This window comes from Bubalus bubalis, chromosome 1, assembly GCF_019923935.1.
Source record: "Bubalus bubalis isolate 160015118507 breed Murrah chromosome 1, NDDB_SH_1, whole genome shotgun sequence".
NCBI lineage: Eukaryota > Metazoa > Chordata > Mammalia > Artiodactyla > Bovidae > Bubalus > Bubalus bubalis.
The window spans coordinates 167,028,152-167,045,843 of record NC_059157.1 but is presented as its reverse complement, the minus strand read 5'-3'; the positions used below and the strand labels follow the sequence as shown (position 1 = coordinate 167,045,843).

Genomic DNA, 17,692 nt, shown 5'->3' with positions numbered 1-17,692 from the left:
TTTACCAAAAGATACATACAAATGGCCAATAGGTATATGACAAGGTGCTCATTATCTCTAATCATCAGGGAAATGCACATTAAACCCAAAGTGAGATAGCACCTCACATCTGTTAAGATGGCTTTTATTAAGAAGGTAAGAGATAACAAATTGTGGCGAGGATATGGAGAAAAGGGAAAACTTACACTGTTGGTGGTAATGTAACTTAGTACAGCCTTATGAAAAACTGGAGCCTCCTCCAAAAATTAAAAAAAAATTGAACTACCGTATTCAATGGTAGTTCTAATCCTGGGTATATATTTGAAGGAATTGAAATCAGTATCTCAAAGAGATCTACATACCCACATTCACTGCAGCATTATTCACAATAGCCAACATATTTGAACAGCAAAAGTATCCATCAATGAATAAATGAATAGAAAAGATGTGAGGTATCTATATAGATATTTTTATCCTGCTGTTGCTGCTGCTTAGTCGCTTCAGTCGTGTCTGACTCTGTGCGACCCCATAGACGGCAGCCCACCAGGATCCCCCGTCCCTGGGATTCTCCAGGCAATAACACTGGAGTGGGTTGCCATTTCCTTCTCCAATGCAGGAAAGTGAAAAGTGAAAGTGAAGACGCTGAATCATATCCAACTCTTAGTGACCCCATGGACTGCAGCCTACCAGGCTCCTCCGTCCATGGGATTTTCCAGGCAAGAGTACTTGAGTGGGGTGCCATTGCCTTCTCCTAGGGAATGGAATATTATTCATCCGTGAGAAAGAAGGAAAGTCTGCCATTTGTAACAACATGGATGTGTCTTTAAAAAGAAAAATTTTTTTTTTCCATTGGAGGTTAATTGCTTTACAATATTGTGTTGGTTTCTGCCATACATCAGCATGAATCAGCCATAGGCATACTATGTCCCCTCACTCTTGAACCTCCCTCCCACCTCCCATCCCATCCCACCCCTCTGGGTAGTCACAGAGCACTGAGTTTGAGCTCCATGCATCATACGGCAAATTCCCATTGGCTATCTATTTTACATATGGTAATGTATATGCATCCACTGTATCCACAAGTCTGTTCTCTATGTCTGTCTATGTTTCCATTGCTGCCCTGCACATAGATTCTTCACTACCATCTTCTGTATATATGTGTTAATATATGATATTTGTTTTTCTCTTTCTAATTTTGTATAATTGGCTCCATGTTCATCTGCCTCATTAGAACTGACTCAAGTGCACTTCTTTTTATGGCTGAGTAATATTCCATTGTATATATGTACCATGACTTCTTTATCCATTCATCTATTGATGTATTTCTAGGTTGCTTCCATGGCCTAGATATTGCACACAGTGCTGCTGTGAACACTGGGGTACGTGTTTCTGTTTTCAGTTATGGTTTGCTCAGGGTATATAGCCAGTAGTGGGATTGTTGGGTCATATGGTAGTTTTATTCCTAGTTTTTTAAGGAATCTCCATATTGTTCTCCATAGTGGCTGTATCAATTTACTTTTCCACCAGCAATGCAGAAGGGTTCTATTTTCTCCACACCGTCTCCAGCATTTATTGTTTGTAGATTTTCTTATTGATGGCCATTCTGATTGGTGTGAGATTATACCTCATTGTAGTTTTGATTTTCATTTCTCTAATAATGAGCAACGTTGAGCTTATTTTCTTGTGTCTATTAGCCATCTCTATGTCTTCTTTGGAGAAATATCTATTTAGGTATTCTGTCCACTTTTTGATTAGGTTATGTGTTTTTCTGGTATTGAGCTGCACGAGCTCTGCATATATTTTGGAGACTAATCTTTTTCCAGTTATTTCATTTGCTATTATTTTCTCTCATTCTGAGGGTTGTCTTTTCACCTTGTTTATGGTTTCCTTTCTACACAAAAGCTTTTAAATTTAATTAGGTCCCATTTGTTTATTTTTGCTTTTATTTTCATTATTTTAGGAGGTGGGTCTTAGAGGATCTTGCTGTGATTTATGTCAGGGAGTGTACTGCCTGTTTTCCTCTAAGAACTTTAGAGTTTCTGGCCTTATATTTAAGTCTTTAAAAACATGGGTGTTTCTTGAGGCCATTATGTTAAGAAAGATAATTCAGACAGAGATAGAAGAGAACTATATAGTGTCACTTATATGTGAAATCTAAAAAAAAAATCAAACATGAAAAGCCAGAGAGTAGAATGGTGGTTACCTACCAAGGGCTTAGGGGTTGGGGAATTGGGGAGATGTTATTTATGTATACAAACTTGCAACTAGTAGATAAATAAGTTCTGGAGACTAATGCACAATATATAGTGATTATAGTAAACACTATATAAATGTTCAAAATTGCTGAGAGTAAATTAATTATTTTCAAAACAAAAAAGAAATTATAACTATGATATAATAGAGGTACTAACTAATGCTACTATAGTAATCATATTGCAACATATACATATCAAACCAATACATTATACATTTCAAACATACAAAACATCATGTTAATTATATCTCAATAAACAATTTTTAAAAATGAAAGAAAATTAAGTGTAGGTATCTCTTTGATAGGGCTTCCCTGATGACTCAGTGGGTAAAGAATCTGCCTGCAATGCAAGATACACAGGAGAAGCGAGTTCAATCCCTGGATCATAAAGATGCCTGGAGAAGGAAATAGCAGCCCACTCTGGTATTCTTGCCTGGGAAACCCCATGGACAGAGGAGACTGGAGGGCTACAGTCCAAAGGGTCCCAATTAGACAGACACGACTAAGCCTGTAGGCACGGCCATATCTCTTTGATATAATGATTTCATTTCCTTCAAATATATACCTGGAAGTTCAGCTCTGTTTTTTGTTTGGTTCTTTTTGTGATTTTTCTCTGATAAACTCCTTTTGTTCACATACTGTTTTGCTAATATCATTAGTCTTTCAGTTTTTTGTGTATTTCACCCAGCTTCTTTAAAGGAACTGTCTTGAATCTTTATTGGGCAAATCATAGACCTCCATTTTGGAGGATTTGGTTACTACAAAATTATTGCATTCTTTTGGTGATTTCATGTTTCCTTGATTTTCGTGTTCCTCGAAGTTTTACATTGCTCTTTGTACCTGAAGCATCAGTCAACTCCTTCAGTCTTTACTGATCTTTTTCTGGAGAGAAATATTTTTTGACAGTCCTATTAGAGATTCTGAGGCTTGCTCAGACCTTTTTACAAATATGCCTTCTCCGTGGGGGGAGGGGGATTAATTCTTAAGATTTTATGCCTTCTCTTTATCCTGCAAAGCCAACCAGGTACCAACAGTCTCTTGTTTGCTTTCCTTAGGATGCTGCTGAATGCCAGAGTTTGTGTGATTTCTTTTCTCAAATCTTGCATTGTCAGGCTTCCTTTCTCTTCCTACTCACTAGCCATCTGCAAATGCGGGCAGGCACAGTATCTGGACACAGGGTAGGGATGTGAATAGGTGAGGCACATGAAGTATTGGGGGTACCTGTGGGCCAGATGAGTGGGATCTTTATGTGAGGTATCCTCAGGGGCTAGCAGGTGGGCTTTCTGATAGAATCTATGCTGAAGTTAGTAGGATCCATGTCCTTGTGTTGTCATCCAAGAGCCCTAGTACAGGTCACCTAGCTGTGCCCTAATTGTTCTACACAACTCAGTATTCTGAATAGGTTGCTCTCTCAGCTTCCTGCACATCTGGGGAATCTAGGTACCCACTCTGATGACAGAGTTTGCTTGCTGTGAAAAATCATAGCCAAGAATGGCTCCCTTGGTACTGAGCTTTGCCACCTTGGGAACAGGTGATGTGGATAAAGTAAATATCTTACCCTCTTCAATGTGCCCAATCTCTGATATCTCTGGCTCCAATAGTGTGTTAGTTAATTAAGGAGTTAATCTCTGCTTAACTGCTTGACACAAGGTATTCTCATTCATGAGTGACTATCAAAATCAGGCAAAATGATAGGATACTGAAAGAGGAACTCCCCACATTGGTAGGTGACCAATATGCTAGTGGAGATCAGTGGAGAAATAACTTCAGAAAGAAAGAAGGGAAGGAACCAAAGCAAAAACAATACCCAGTTCTGGATGTGACTGGTGATAGAAGCAAGGTCCAATGATGTAAAGAGCAATATTGCATAGGAACCTGTAATATTAGGTCCATGAATCAAGGCAAATTGGAAGTGGTCAACAGGAGATGACAAGAGTGATGTCGGCATTCTAGGAGTCAGAGAACTAAAATGGACTGGAATGGGTGAATTTAACTCAGATGACCATTATATCTACTACTGTGGGCAGGAATCCCTTAGAAGAAATGCAGTAACCATCATGGTCAACAAAAGAGTCCAAAATGCAGTACTTGGATGCAATCTCAAAAATGACAGAATGATCACTGTTCATTTCCAAGGCAAACCATTCAATATCACAGTAATCCAAGTCTATGCCCTGACCAGTAACTCTGAAGAAGCTGAAGTTAAACGGTTCTGTGAAGACCTCCAAGACATTTTAGAACTAACAGGCAAAATAGATGTCCTTTTCATTATAGGGGACTGGAATGCAAAAGTAGGAAGTCAAGAAACACCTGGAGTAACAGGCAAATTTGGCCTTGGAATACGGAATGAAGCAGGGCAAAAGCTAATAGAGTTTTGCCAAAAGAACGCACTGGTCATAGCAAACACCCTCTTGCAACAACACAAGAGAAGACTCTACGCATGGACATCACCAGATGGTCAACACCGAAATCAGATTGATTATATTCTTTGCGGCCAAAGATGGAGAAGCTCTATACAGTCAGCAAACCAAGATTAGGAGCTGACTGTGGCTCAGATCATGAACTCCTTATTGCCAAATTCAGACTTAAATTGAAGAAAGTGGGGAAAACCACTAGACCATTCAGGTATGACCTAAATCAAATCCCTTATGATTATACAGTGGAAGTGAGAAGTAGATTTAAGGGACAAGATCTGATAGAGTGCCTGATGAACTATATGAATGGAGGTTCATGACATTGTAGAGGAGACAGGGATCAAGACCATCCCCATGGAACAGAAATGCAAAAAAGCAAAATGGCTGTCTGGGAAGGCCTTACAAATAGCTGTGAAAAAAGCTGTGCAAAAAGCAAAGGAGAAAAGGAAAGATATAAGCATCTGAATGCAGAGTTCCACAGAATAACAAGGAGAGATAAGAAAGCCTTCCTTAACGATCAGTGCAAAGAAATAGAGAAAAACAACAGAATGGGAAAGACTAGAGATCTCTTCAAGAAAATTAGAGATAGCAAGGGAACATTTCATGCAAAGATGGGCTCGATAAAGGACAGAAATGGTATGGACCTAACAGAAGCAGAGATATTAAGAAGAGGTGGCAAGAATACACAGAAGAACTGTACAAAAAAGATCTTCATGACCCAGATAATCACGATGGTGTGATCACTCACCTAGAGTGAGACATCCTGGAATGTGAAGTCAAGTGGGCCTTAGAAAGCATTACTGCGAACAAAGCTAGTGGAGGTGATGGAATTCCAGTTGAACTCTTTCGAATCCTGAAAGATGATGCTGTGAAAGTGCTCCACTCAATATGCCAGTAAATTTGTAAAACTTAGCAGTGGCCACAGGACTGGAAAAGGTCAGTTTTCATTCCAATCCCAAAGAAAGAATGCTCAAACTACCCCACAATTGCACTCATCTCACATGCTAGTAAAGTAATGCTCAAAATTCTCCAAGCCAGGCTTCAGCAATATGTGAACTGTGAACTTCCTGATGTTCAAGCTGGTTTTAGAAAAGGCAGAGGAACAAGAGATCAAATTGCCAACATCCGCTGAATCATGGAAAAAAGCAAGGGAGTTCCAGAAAAACATCTATTTCTGCTTTATTGACTATGCCAAAGCCGTTGACTGTGCGGATCACAATAAACTGTGGAAAACTCTGAAAGAGATGGGAATACCAGACCACCTGACCTGCCTCTTGAGAAATCTATATGCAGGTCAGGAAGCAACAGTTAGAACTGGACATGGAACAACAGACTGGTTCCAAATAGGAAAAGGAGTATGTCAAGGCTGTATATTGTCACCCTGCTTATTTAACTTATATGCAGAGTACATCATGAGAAATGCTGGGCTGGAGGAAGAACAAGCTGGAATCAAGTTTGCCAGGTGAAATATCAATAACCTCAGATATGCAGATGACACCACCCTTATGGCAGAAAGTGAAGAGGAACTCAAAAGCCTCTTGATGAAAGTGAAAGTGGAGAGTGAAAAAGTTGGCTTAAAGCTCAACATTCAGAAAACAAAGATCATGGCATCTGGTCCCATCACTTCATGGGAAATAGATGGGGAAACAGTGGAAACAGTGTCAGACTTTATTTTTTGGGGCTCCAAAATCACTGCAGATGGTGATTGCAGCCATGAAATTAAAAGATGCTTACTCCTTGGAAGGAAAGTTATGATCAACCTAGATAGCATATTCAAAAGCAGAGACATTACTTTGCCAACAAAGGTCCGTCTAGTCAAGGCTATGGTTTTTCCAGTGGTCATGTGTGGATGTGAAAATTGGACTGTGAAGAAAGCTGAGCGCAGAAGAATTGATGCTTTTGAACTGTGGTGTTGGAGAAAACTCTTGAGAGTCCCTTGGACTGCAAGGATATCCAACCAGTCCATTCTAAAGGAGATCAGTCCTGGGTTTTCATTGGAAGGACTGATGCTAAAACTGAAACTCCAATATTTGGCCACCTCATGCAAAGAGTTGACTCATTGGAAAAGACTCTGATGCTGATTGGGAGCAGGAGGAGAAGGGGATGACAGAGGATGAGATGGCTGGATAGCATCATCGACTCGATGGACATGAGTTTGGGTAAACTCCAGGAGTTGGTAATGGACAGGGAGGCCTGGTGTGCTGCGATTCATGGGGTTGCAAAGGGTCGGACACGACTGAGTGACTGAACTGAACTAATGAAAATCAGTCTTCTTTGTGTGGAATATGGTAGAAAACTGATTTTGCCACTTCAATAATGCCATTCTAGTCTCATCCCAGTTTTACAAATCAAAATATGAGACTCAAAGATGCTTTGTTGGCACCAATAATTATAAATAGGGAGAAATAGGGAAGCTAGATCTAACATCTTCTTCTGAAGAAGAGGAACAGCAGGAGTAATTGAAATAGTTCCTTAAATAGGGGCAGAGGGTATGGATGGAGTAAATGAATATGGGCAGGAAGAAGAGGCTCAAGCAGGGGCAGATATATTTTATACAGATGGCTGATTAGAATTCAGAAATCATATTAGATTGGAGATTGGTTACTCATGAGCATTGTATTTGTTTTCCTGTTCTCCAGATATAAATCTCAGCTTTCAACTTTTGATATTGAACTCCTGAGTGGGAATCTCAGAGACTTGTCCAAAACCCAGAAAACTGGGTGTCATCTCCAGAAAGGAAGCAAGATTTTCACTTATATCAGAACATCATCAATGAAACATCGGCCAAGTTAGAGACTCGTTTGCCTGAAGACTAGTTTCCTAAGGTGAGTTATCGTCTTTAACAGATAGATCATGAATAGGACCATAGACATAAAGATAGGATAGACATCAGTTATGATGCCAACAGTTAAAACACATTAGTCTCTAGACATTCCATGCAAAATAGCTACCTGAGAGGGGAGTTTGAGGAGGCCTGGTCCTTCATCTGGCTCACACCCACAGTTTGCCAGAGCTGCTGTGAGGAAGATTCTGAGATGGGACATCCAAACAGCCATAACAATAAACATTCCATTCAGAACTTTGAAGTTACTTAGTTCTGTGAATACTCACATGTGTAGTAGGACGTAAAGCTGTGATTCTCCTGCAGTCCTGGAGTGGCAGCATAGGGACAAAGGGGGATGCCCAGTGCCACCCACACTTTATTTGAATAACTGACCAAGCTGGGGCCACTTCCTCATGGGCTTATTGGTAGCTAAAGACCCTAAAGCTCTATATTGAACAACAATCATTGAATTTTTAAAATTACATTACAATCGGTAAAATGGTGTCAGAGTATGTATGTAGTCTTCTGTTGTATTGATTCCCCTTTTTTGCTCCTTGTGCAGGGGGATGTTCTTGAAAAGCTCCCCTTCAAATGTATATGCAAGGGAGAAAGACAAATTGGAGTGTGAATTAGGACATCGCATTTGGTGTCAGGCTTTGGGTAAGGGAAGAGGTAACGAGGTTGGTATATCAAAAAAAGGGGTGAAAGGTATTCAAAATGGAAAAGAGAAAGTGCCTTTGCTGTATGAGGACCGGAGGCAGAGTGATAGGGATACTGCGATAAGCTTCTCTTGGGCATGAGCCTTTTGGCTAATCTTAACAATGGTCAGCACAACACAACGTTTGTGAACTACCATGAGCCAAGGGATGGGGCTTGTTAGATGGATGTGAGCATGAACTGCCATCTGTCCCCTATCCATGATGTCAATTCCCCTGAAAATAGGGGCAGAGTTTAGCACTTCACACTCTGTTCAGGAGAGACAGAGAAGTCCCACTGACCACTACTTTGGGAAAAGACCATGATAAAGGCTGTCACTTAGTAAAAAATGCCGTTAGTCCAAAAGGAACTGTGCTGCTTGGATGCCTAACTTCTGCCTGGGGGAAATGAGAAAGCCTAAAGGGTACAGGCCAATAGCAACACATGACCCCGCAGCCAGATTAAAACATTGAAAATCTTTCCTTTTTCTAGACCCAGAAAGATCAAACGAGCATTGCAGGATTGTACCCTCTTGGTTTCAGTAACCTGCATCACAGGTTTCAGAGAACTGACATGAATGAGTAATTAAAGGAAATACAGAGATATTATGTCTCACTGAAAATCCAGTATATTTCAAGTTTTGAAACATTCAGTTCAGTTCAGTTCAGTCACTCAGTCATGTCTGACTCTTTGCAAACCCATGAATCGCAGCACGCCAGGCCTCCCTGTCCATCACCAACTCCCAGAGTTCACCCAGACTCATGTCCATCCAGTCGGTGATGCCATCCAGCCATCTCATCCTCTGTCGTCCCCTTCTCCTCCGGCTCCCAATCCCTCCCAGCATCAGTCTTTTCCAATGAGTCAACTCTTCACATGAGGTGGCCAAAGTATGGTGATTATAGTTGACAATACTGTGTCATGTATTTTGAAAGTTGCTACGAGAGGAAATCTTAAAATTCTCATCACAAGGGAAAAAAAATTAAATATGAGGGGATGGATGTTAACTAAATTTGCTGTGGTGATCATTTTGCAATATGAACATAAATCATCATGTTGCACATCTAAACTAATACAATGTTATATATAAATTATATTTCAATAAAACTTGGAAATATTACTTCACTGTGTGCTATGCTAAACTACATATCACAACTCCTGATGCTCTATCTTACTGAATCTTATCAATTTACTTTGTTCTCTTATTGACAATGATCACTTTGATTACATGATCATAGTGGGGCCTGCTAGGCTGTGCTGGAAAAGTTAATATTTTCCCCTTAAAAATTGAAAAGATTTCATGAGAGAGTAATTCAAAACTATATCTGTTTCCTCATTAAAGTTTTCATTTTTACATTTATTATATCTATAAGGACACATGGTATCCTAATTTATTAAATGGTAATAATCTAATAAAATATTTTGATGCTCAAATTGTCCTTAATTTTGCTGGTTGGAGCCCTTTCAAAATTATTCATTTGATATTCCATCTTCATTCCTTGAGCACTTCCTTGGTATTCCATAATTTGCTTGAGGCTTATCTTTTAGTTTTCCCTGCTTCAGTTCTAGGATCAAAGAGCTCATTTCTCATTGATCAGCTGAGAAATTGATCTCATTTCAGCTCATTTCTCAAAGAGCCCAGTTTGGGTAGAGAATGATACTTATAAGCAAAGAGCTAGGACTTGGTGGGCAGCATGATGACCTGAGATGTGATGCTTTTCTTTTGTTCTTTTCAGGGTGAGAAGGATAGCCAGTTCTGAATGAGTCGATGTCCTGAATGAGTCAGTGACTCTAAGTCACATCATTCTGAGGGACAGAACCTCTGCAGTGGTAAGGTCTCTATTCAAAGGCAGGCTTGGGAAATGGGGGCACACAGTACCTTTCTAAGATTTTTCTTTGTCTCATATCCTTTGATCTTTTAAATATTTGTGATTAAACAGTGCTGAATTGATTGAACCTTATTGATGAAGTAAAAAAATTAACTAGACTGTGGGAAGGTCATGAATTTTAAGCCACAGAAACCATTCTCCTAAGGTCTGACAATGTCTGCCCTCCTGCAGACATATAATAATTGTTTTGTTAATAAATAATCATAAATAGGTATTTCCATGAATTTTTCTGATATATGATAAATTCATTCGACTGGAAGAGTAGTCAGTCCTGGTAGCAAATAAGGTTTCTTACTTATAAAAATTATTCTTAGGGGCTCTGTATCAATCTAGAGGGGTGGGATGGGGTGGGAGATGGGAGGGAGGTTCAAAAGGGAAGGGATATATGTATACCTATGGCTGATTCATGTTGAGGTTTGACAGAAAACAACAAGATTTTGTAAAGCAATTATCCAATAAAAAATTAATTTAAAAAATTATTATTTTGGTTCTATCTAATTTTTTCCTTCTGGAATTCTGGTTGTAAGTTGGTATGTACTGTAATGAGCTTAGTTGGTCAGTTGTGTCCAATTCTTCATGACACCATGGACTGTATGTAGCCCTCCAGGCTCTTCTGTCCATGGGGATTCTCCAGGCAAGAATACTGGAGTGGGATGCCATGCTGTCCTCCAGGGGATCTTTCCAACTCGGGGATTAAACCCAAGTCTCTTGCATTGCAAGTGGATTCTTTATTACCTGAGCCACCAGGGAAGCCCAAGAATAGTGAGTAGCCTATCCTTTCTCCATGGCATCTTCCCAACCCAGGAATCGAACTGGGGTCTCCTACATTGCAGGCAGATTCTCTGTTAGCTGAGCTACCCGGGAAGCCCAAAGTTGATATATCTGTTCCTCAAAAATCACCTTTTCTGTCTACACTTTGTTAGACTTGCTGGAGAAGTTCTAAAATCCGTCTTTTTATTGTGGTATCTTTCTTCCATCATACTTTTGCTACATCAGAATGTTCTCATTTTCCTATTGCCTGTTCCAATATGCAGCATTCCCTCAAAAATCAGAGATTACAAATCAGATATTTATTGTAATTCATAGTATTTTTCTGATTTAAATGTCTAATCTTTCATATTTGGTCATTTTTCTCTTTGTAAATATTTAATTAGAAGGTATTTGTCTAGTATTTGAACTTAAATGAGTCCTGTAGATGGTGTGTGGATTTCTGCTTAAATCTCACTTACACAGTTGAAGACAGAGGAATCTTTCAGATTAACTGCAGTTTTACTTTACATAACCAGAGATCCTGGGTCCTATGTAAAGTAAAGGAAGGAAGAATATGGGAGGAAGGGGAGGGAGAAAATGAAAGCAAGATATAGCTATACAGAGATAACATCTGTACCTCTGACGTCTTTTGGGGTTGACTGTGGTACCTGACAGCTCGGAAAGCCCTCCTTCTCTAACTAGCATAACTAATACCACTAGGATCCAGCTGTACCTCATGGTACCTGGTACACTGTCTGTACTAAATAAAAACTGAATGTGAGTGCCTCAGTTACACTTCATCATAGGAATCTGGCATTTGGTGAATTATTTAGGCTAATGAAAGGTGGTCTGGACATGACTTTTCCTGCAGCTCCTCTGCCATCCCAATGTTCTCAACATTAGAACCTAGTGGTGTTCAGTTCTGCTGTGGATGAAAGGAAGTCTCTCCCCTAAGCTCTTATTTATTTTTTTAATTAATTACTTAATTTTAATTGGAGGCTAATTACAAATGTCTCACATATAGGGTCATCATTACCATCTTTGTAAATTCCATATATATACATTAATATAGTGTATTGGTGTTTCTCTTTCTGACTCACTTCATTCTGTATAATAGGCTCCAGTTTCATCCACCTCATTAGAACTGACTCAAATGTGTTCTTTTTGATAGCTAAGTAATATTCCATTGTGTATATATACCAAAACTTTCTTATCCATTCATCTGCTGATTGACACCTAGGTTGCTTCCATGTCCTAGCTATTGTAAATGGTGCTGCAAAGAACATTGGAGCACACGTGTGTCTTTAAATTCTGGTTTCCTCAGTGTGTATGCCCAGCAGTGGGATTGCTGGGTCATATGGCAGTCCTATTTCCTATTTCTTAAAGGAATCTCTACAGTGTTCTCCCGGAGAAGGCAATGGCACCCCACTCCAGTACTCTTGCCTGGAAAATCCCATGGATGGAGGAGCCTGGTAGGCTGCAGTCCATGGGGTCACTAGGAGTCGGACACGATGAGCAACTTCACTTTCACTTTTCACTTTCTTGCATTGGAGAAGGAAATGGCAACCACTCCAGTGTTCTTGCCTGGAGAATCCCAGGGACAGGGGAGCCTGGTGGGCTGCGGTCTCTGGGGTCACACAGAGTCGGACACGACTGAAGTGACTTAGCAGCAGCAGCAGCAGCAGCACAGTGTTCTCCATAGTGGCTGTACTAGTGTACATTCCCATCAACAGTGTAAGAGGGTTGCCTTTTCTCTACACCCTCTCCAGCATCTGTTGTTTGCAGACTTTTTGATAGCAGCCATTCTGACTGGCATGAGATGGTACCTCATTGTAGTTTTGATTTGCATTTCTCTGATAATGAGTGATGTTCAGCATCTTTTCATGTGTGTGTTACCCATATGTATGTCTTCTTCAGAGAAATGTCTGTTTAGTTCTTTGGCCCATTTTTTTGATTGGGTTGTTTATTTTTTTGGTATTGAGCTGCATGAGCTGCTTGTATATTTTTGAGACTAATTCTTTGTCAGTTGCTTTGTTTGCTAGTATCTTCTCCCATCCTGAAGGCTTTCTTTTCACCTTGCTTATATTTTCCTCCAATGTGCAAAAGCTTTTAAGTTTAATTAGGTCCCATTTGTTTATTTTTGCTTTTATTTCCATTACTTTGGGAGGTGGATCATAGACGATCTTGCTGTGATTTATGTCAGAGAGCATTCTGCCTGTGTTTTCCTCTAGGAGTTATATAGTTTCTGGTCTTTAATTTCAGATCTTTAATCCATTTTGAGTTTATTTTTGTGTATGGTGTTAGAAAGTGTTCTATTTTCATTCTTTTACAGGTGGTTGACCAGTTTTCCCAGCACCACTTGTTAAAGAGATTGTCTTTTCTCCATGGTATATTTTTGCCTCCGTTGTCAAAGATAAGGTGTCCATAGGTGCATGGATTTACCTTTGGGGTTTCAATTTTGTTCCATAGATCTATATTTCTGTCTGAGTGCCAGTACCATACTGTCTTGATGACTGTAGCTTTGTAGTATAGTCTGAAGTCAGGCAGGTTGATTCCTCCAGTTCCATTCTTCTTTCTCAAGATTGCTTTGGCTATTTGAGGTTTTTTGTGTTTCCATACAAATTGTGAAATTTTTTGTTCTAGTTCTCTGAAAAATACCCTTGGTAGCTTGATAGGGATTGAATTGAATCTATAGATTGCTTTGGGCAGTAAATTCATTTTCACTATATTGATTCTTCTGATCCATGAACACGGTATATATTTCTCCATCTATTTGCGTCCTCTTTGATTTCTTTCATCAGTGTTTTATAGCTTTCTATATATAGATCTTTTGTTTCTTTAGGTAAATTTATTCCTAAGTATTTTATTCTTTTCATTGCAATGGTGAATGAGATTTTTTTTCCTTATTTTCCCTTTCTGTTTTCTCATTGATACTGTATAGGAATGCAAGGGATTTCTGTGCATTAATTTTTTTATCCTGCAACTTTACTATATTCATTAGCTCTAGTAATTTTCTGGTGGTGTCTTTAGGGCTTTCTATGTAGAGGATCATGTCATTTGTAAACAGTAAGAGTTTTACTTCTTTTCCTATCTGGATTCCTTTTATTTCTTTTTCTTCTCTGATTGCTGTGGCTATAACTTCCAAAACTATGTTGAATAGTAGTGGTAAGAGTGGGCACCCTTGCCTTGTTCCTGACTTTAGGGGAAATGTTTTCAATTTTTCAATATTGAGGATAATGTTTGCTGTGGGTTTATCATATATGGATTTTATTATGCTGAAGTATGTTCCTTCTATGCGTGCTTTCTGGAGAGTTTTTATCATAAATGGATGTTGAATTTTGTCAAAGGCTTTCTCTGAATCTATTGAGATAATCATATGGTTTTTATCTTTCAATTTGTTAATGTGGCATATCACATTGATTGCTTTGTGGATATTGAAGAATGCTTGTATCCCTGGAATAAAGCCCACTTGGGCATGATGTATGATCTTTTTAATATGTGGTTGGATTCTGTTTGCTAGAATTTTGTTGAGGATTTTTGCATATATGTTCATCAGTGGTATTGGCCTGTAGTTTTCTTTTTTGTGTGGCATTTTTTGTCTGATTTTGGTATTAGGGTACCGATGGCTTCATAGAATGACTTTGAGAGTTTATCTTCCTCTGCAATTTTCTGGAAGAGTTTGAGTAGGTGTTAGCTCTTCTCTAAATTTTTGGTAGAATTCACCTGTGAAGCCATCCGGTCCTGGGTTTTTGTTTGTTGAAAGAGTTTTGATTACAGTTTCAATTTCTGTGCTTGTAATGGGTCTGTTAAGATTTTCTATTTCTTCCTGGTTCAATTTTGGAAAGTTATACTTTTCTAAGAATTCGTCCATTTCTTCCAAGTTGTCCATTTTATTGGCATATAGTTGTTGATAGTAGTCTCTTGTAATCCTTTGTATTTCTGTGCTGTCTGTTGTGATTTCTCCATTTTCCTTTCTGATTTTGTATTTGATTGTTCTCCCTTTTTTTCTTGATGAGTCTGGCTAATGGTTTATCTATTTTATTTATCTTCTCAAAGAACCAGCTTTTAGTTTTGTGGATTTTTGCTATAGTCTCCTTTGCTTCTTTTTCATTTATTTCTGCACTATTTTTTTTCTTTCCTTATACTAACTTTGGGGTTCTTCATTTCTCCTTTTTCTAGTTGCTGTAGGTGTAAGGTTATTTATTTGATATTTTTCTCATTTCTTGAGGTAAGCTTGTATTGCTATGAACCTTCCTCTTAGCACTGCTTTTACCAAATCCTGTAGGTTTTGTGTTGTCATGTTTTCACTTTTATTTGTTTCTATGCATATTTTGATTTCTTTTTTGATTTTTTTCTGTGATCTGTTGGTTATTCAGAAGCATATGGTTTAGCCTTCATGTGTTTGTATTTTTAATAGTTTTTTTTCCTGTTGTTGACATCTAATATTACTGCATTGTGATCAGAAAAGATGCTTGAAATGATTTCGATTTTTTTGAATTTACCAAGGCTAGATTTATAGCCTATGGTGTGATCTCTCCTGGAGTATGATCTGTGTGCACTTGAGAAAAAGGTGAAATTCATTGTTTTGGGGTGAAATGTCCTATAGATATCAATTAGGTCTAACTGGTCCATTGTATCATTTAAAGCTTGTGTTTCCTTGCTAATTTTCTGTTTGGTTGATCTATCCACAGGTGTGAGTGGGGTATTAAAGTCTCCCACTATTACTGTTTTACTGTTGATTTCTCCTTTTGTACTTGTTATCATTTGCCTTACGTATTGAGGTGCTCCTGTGTTGGGTTCATATATAATTGTTATATCTTCTTGGATTGATCCTTTGATGATTGTGTAGTGTCCTTCTTTGTCTCTCTTCACAGTTTTTATTTTAAAGTCTATTTTATATTATATGAGTCTGATATGAGTATTGCTCTTCCTGCTTTCTTTTGGTCTCCATTTGCATGAAATATGTTTTTCCAGCCCTTTACTTTCAGTCTGTATGTGTCCCTTGTTTTGAGGTGGGTCTCTTGTAGACAGCATATATAGGGGTCTTACTTTTGTATCCATTCAGCCAGTCTCTGTCTTTTGGTTGGGGTTTTCAACCCACTCATATTTAAGGCAATTATTGATAAATATGATCCTATTGCCATTTATTTTTTGTTTTGCATTTGATTTTATAAACCTCTTCTGTGTTTTCTGTCTAGAGATGATCCTTTAGCATTTGTTGAAGAGCTGGTTTGGTGGTGCTGAATTCTCTCTGCTTATGCTTCTCTGTAAAGCTTTTGATTTCTCCTTCATATCTGAATGAGATCCTTGCTGGGTATAGTAATCCTGGTTGTAGGTTTTCTCTTTCATCACTTTATGTATGTTCTGCCATTCCCTTATGGCTTGAAGAGTTCCAATTGAAAGGTCAGCTGCCTTTCTGGGTGCCAGGTGTCCTGCACCAGCGTTCAGAAGTTGTTTTGTGGAAGTTGCTCAGCATTCAAATGATCTTTTGATGAATTTGTGGGAGACAAAGTGGTCTCCCCATCCTGTTCCTCTGCCATCTTGGGACCCAACCTCCTAAGCTCTTACTTATTAAACACACTTCCTTTGCATGAAGTAAATTGTGGTTTGGACATTTCACACAATTCAATTTTCTCTACAAGACAGAGTATAAAAATTCCTCTAACTTTCTGATAGATAGAAATCCTATTTCCTAGTACTAGTATTGGCTTTACTAATGATGTCATATGCTTTGGCTCCTTTTAAGGAGTTTGAAAGATAATGAGAGGTACAGGGTTCAGAATACCACCTGAATTATTTGTTCACTGATTCTTTAGAAAATCAAATGTATAAGAAAACATGTTAACAATTCTAAAATTTCACTTATTTGATTATTGGTACACTTCATATTAGATTTCTATTGAAGTTTTTACCCTGCAAAAGAGTTGCTGATGTTGTTTAGTAACTAAGTCATGTCCAACTCTTTCGCTAACCCATGGACTGTAGCCTGCCAGTCTATGTCCATGGGATTTCCCAGGCAAGAATACTGGAGTAGGTTGCCACTTTCTTCTCCAGAAGATCTTCCCAATCCAGGGATTGAACTTGCCTCTCCTGCATTGGCGGGAGGTTCTTTACCACTGAGCCACCAGGGAAGCCCTGCAAAGGAGTAGGTATGTTATATTTAATACATAGAATAATATCAAGGTTTCTGTGTTTTGTAAATGATAGGATATAGGAGCTATTTCATGTGTAAATGGTTACTTCAAAAATTATAACGATATCCCAGTTTTAGAGTGAGTTTTTAAAATGTGTCCTTTTTGGTACAGAATCATGTTTTTCTTTGTTCGCTGAAAACTGTCAAAAATGGCAATTTATTGCCTTGTCGATATGAAGATTTTATTTACATTAGCAGATTAGTTTATCAAAAATTTCATATAGTGTGGATCCCTGAATATAAAACAAACACATTTACTTTCCTTGGTTTTTATATTATTATTTGAACATAATTGTAAATGAAACTGAAATTATGTTAATATTAGTTCTCAAATATACAGTGTTTGCAAAATAACATCACTTATTACGTGAGAAATAATTAGATTTAATAAAATATAATTTACAGTATAATTAATTTAATAAGTCTTTCATTAATTTTGCTATAAAAATGTAAAATCAGAATATAATTCAGTTTCGTGTCTAAAGGTAAACAGTCCTATGCATTTCTCCCAAATACACAGTGAACATTCAAAGAAAATATATAAAATATTTATAAGCATGTGAACAGAAAATGGACCATAGTTTCAAACTGAAATCACATTCTGGGACTACAGATATCAAGAGTATTTCACATGTGGTATAATGACTTTCAAGAGGAAAAAATGAGTTTTTCTTTTATACAGTCCCAGTCAATATA

At 38.2% G+C, this 17,692-nt stretch overlaps 1 protein-coding gene across 1 annotated transcript in view; it reads right to left on the bottom strand.

Moving 5' to 3' along the window:
• LOC123466004 (phospholipid scramblase 1-like) overlaps positions 1–7,680 on the bottom strand; it is a 55,738-nt gene extending 48,058 nt beyond the window's left edge. Inside the window, exon 1 of the mRNA XM_045166330.1 lies at positions 7,599–7,680. The gene's annotated coding sequence lies outside the window, so the exon portion shown is untranslated. The remainder of the gene's footprint in view (positions 1–7,598) is intronic.
• Positions 7,681–17,692: the final 10,012 nt, after the last annotated feature.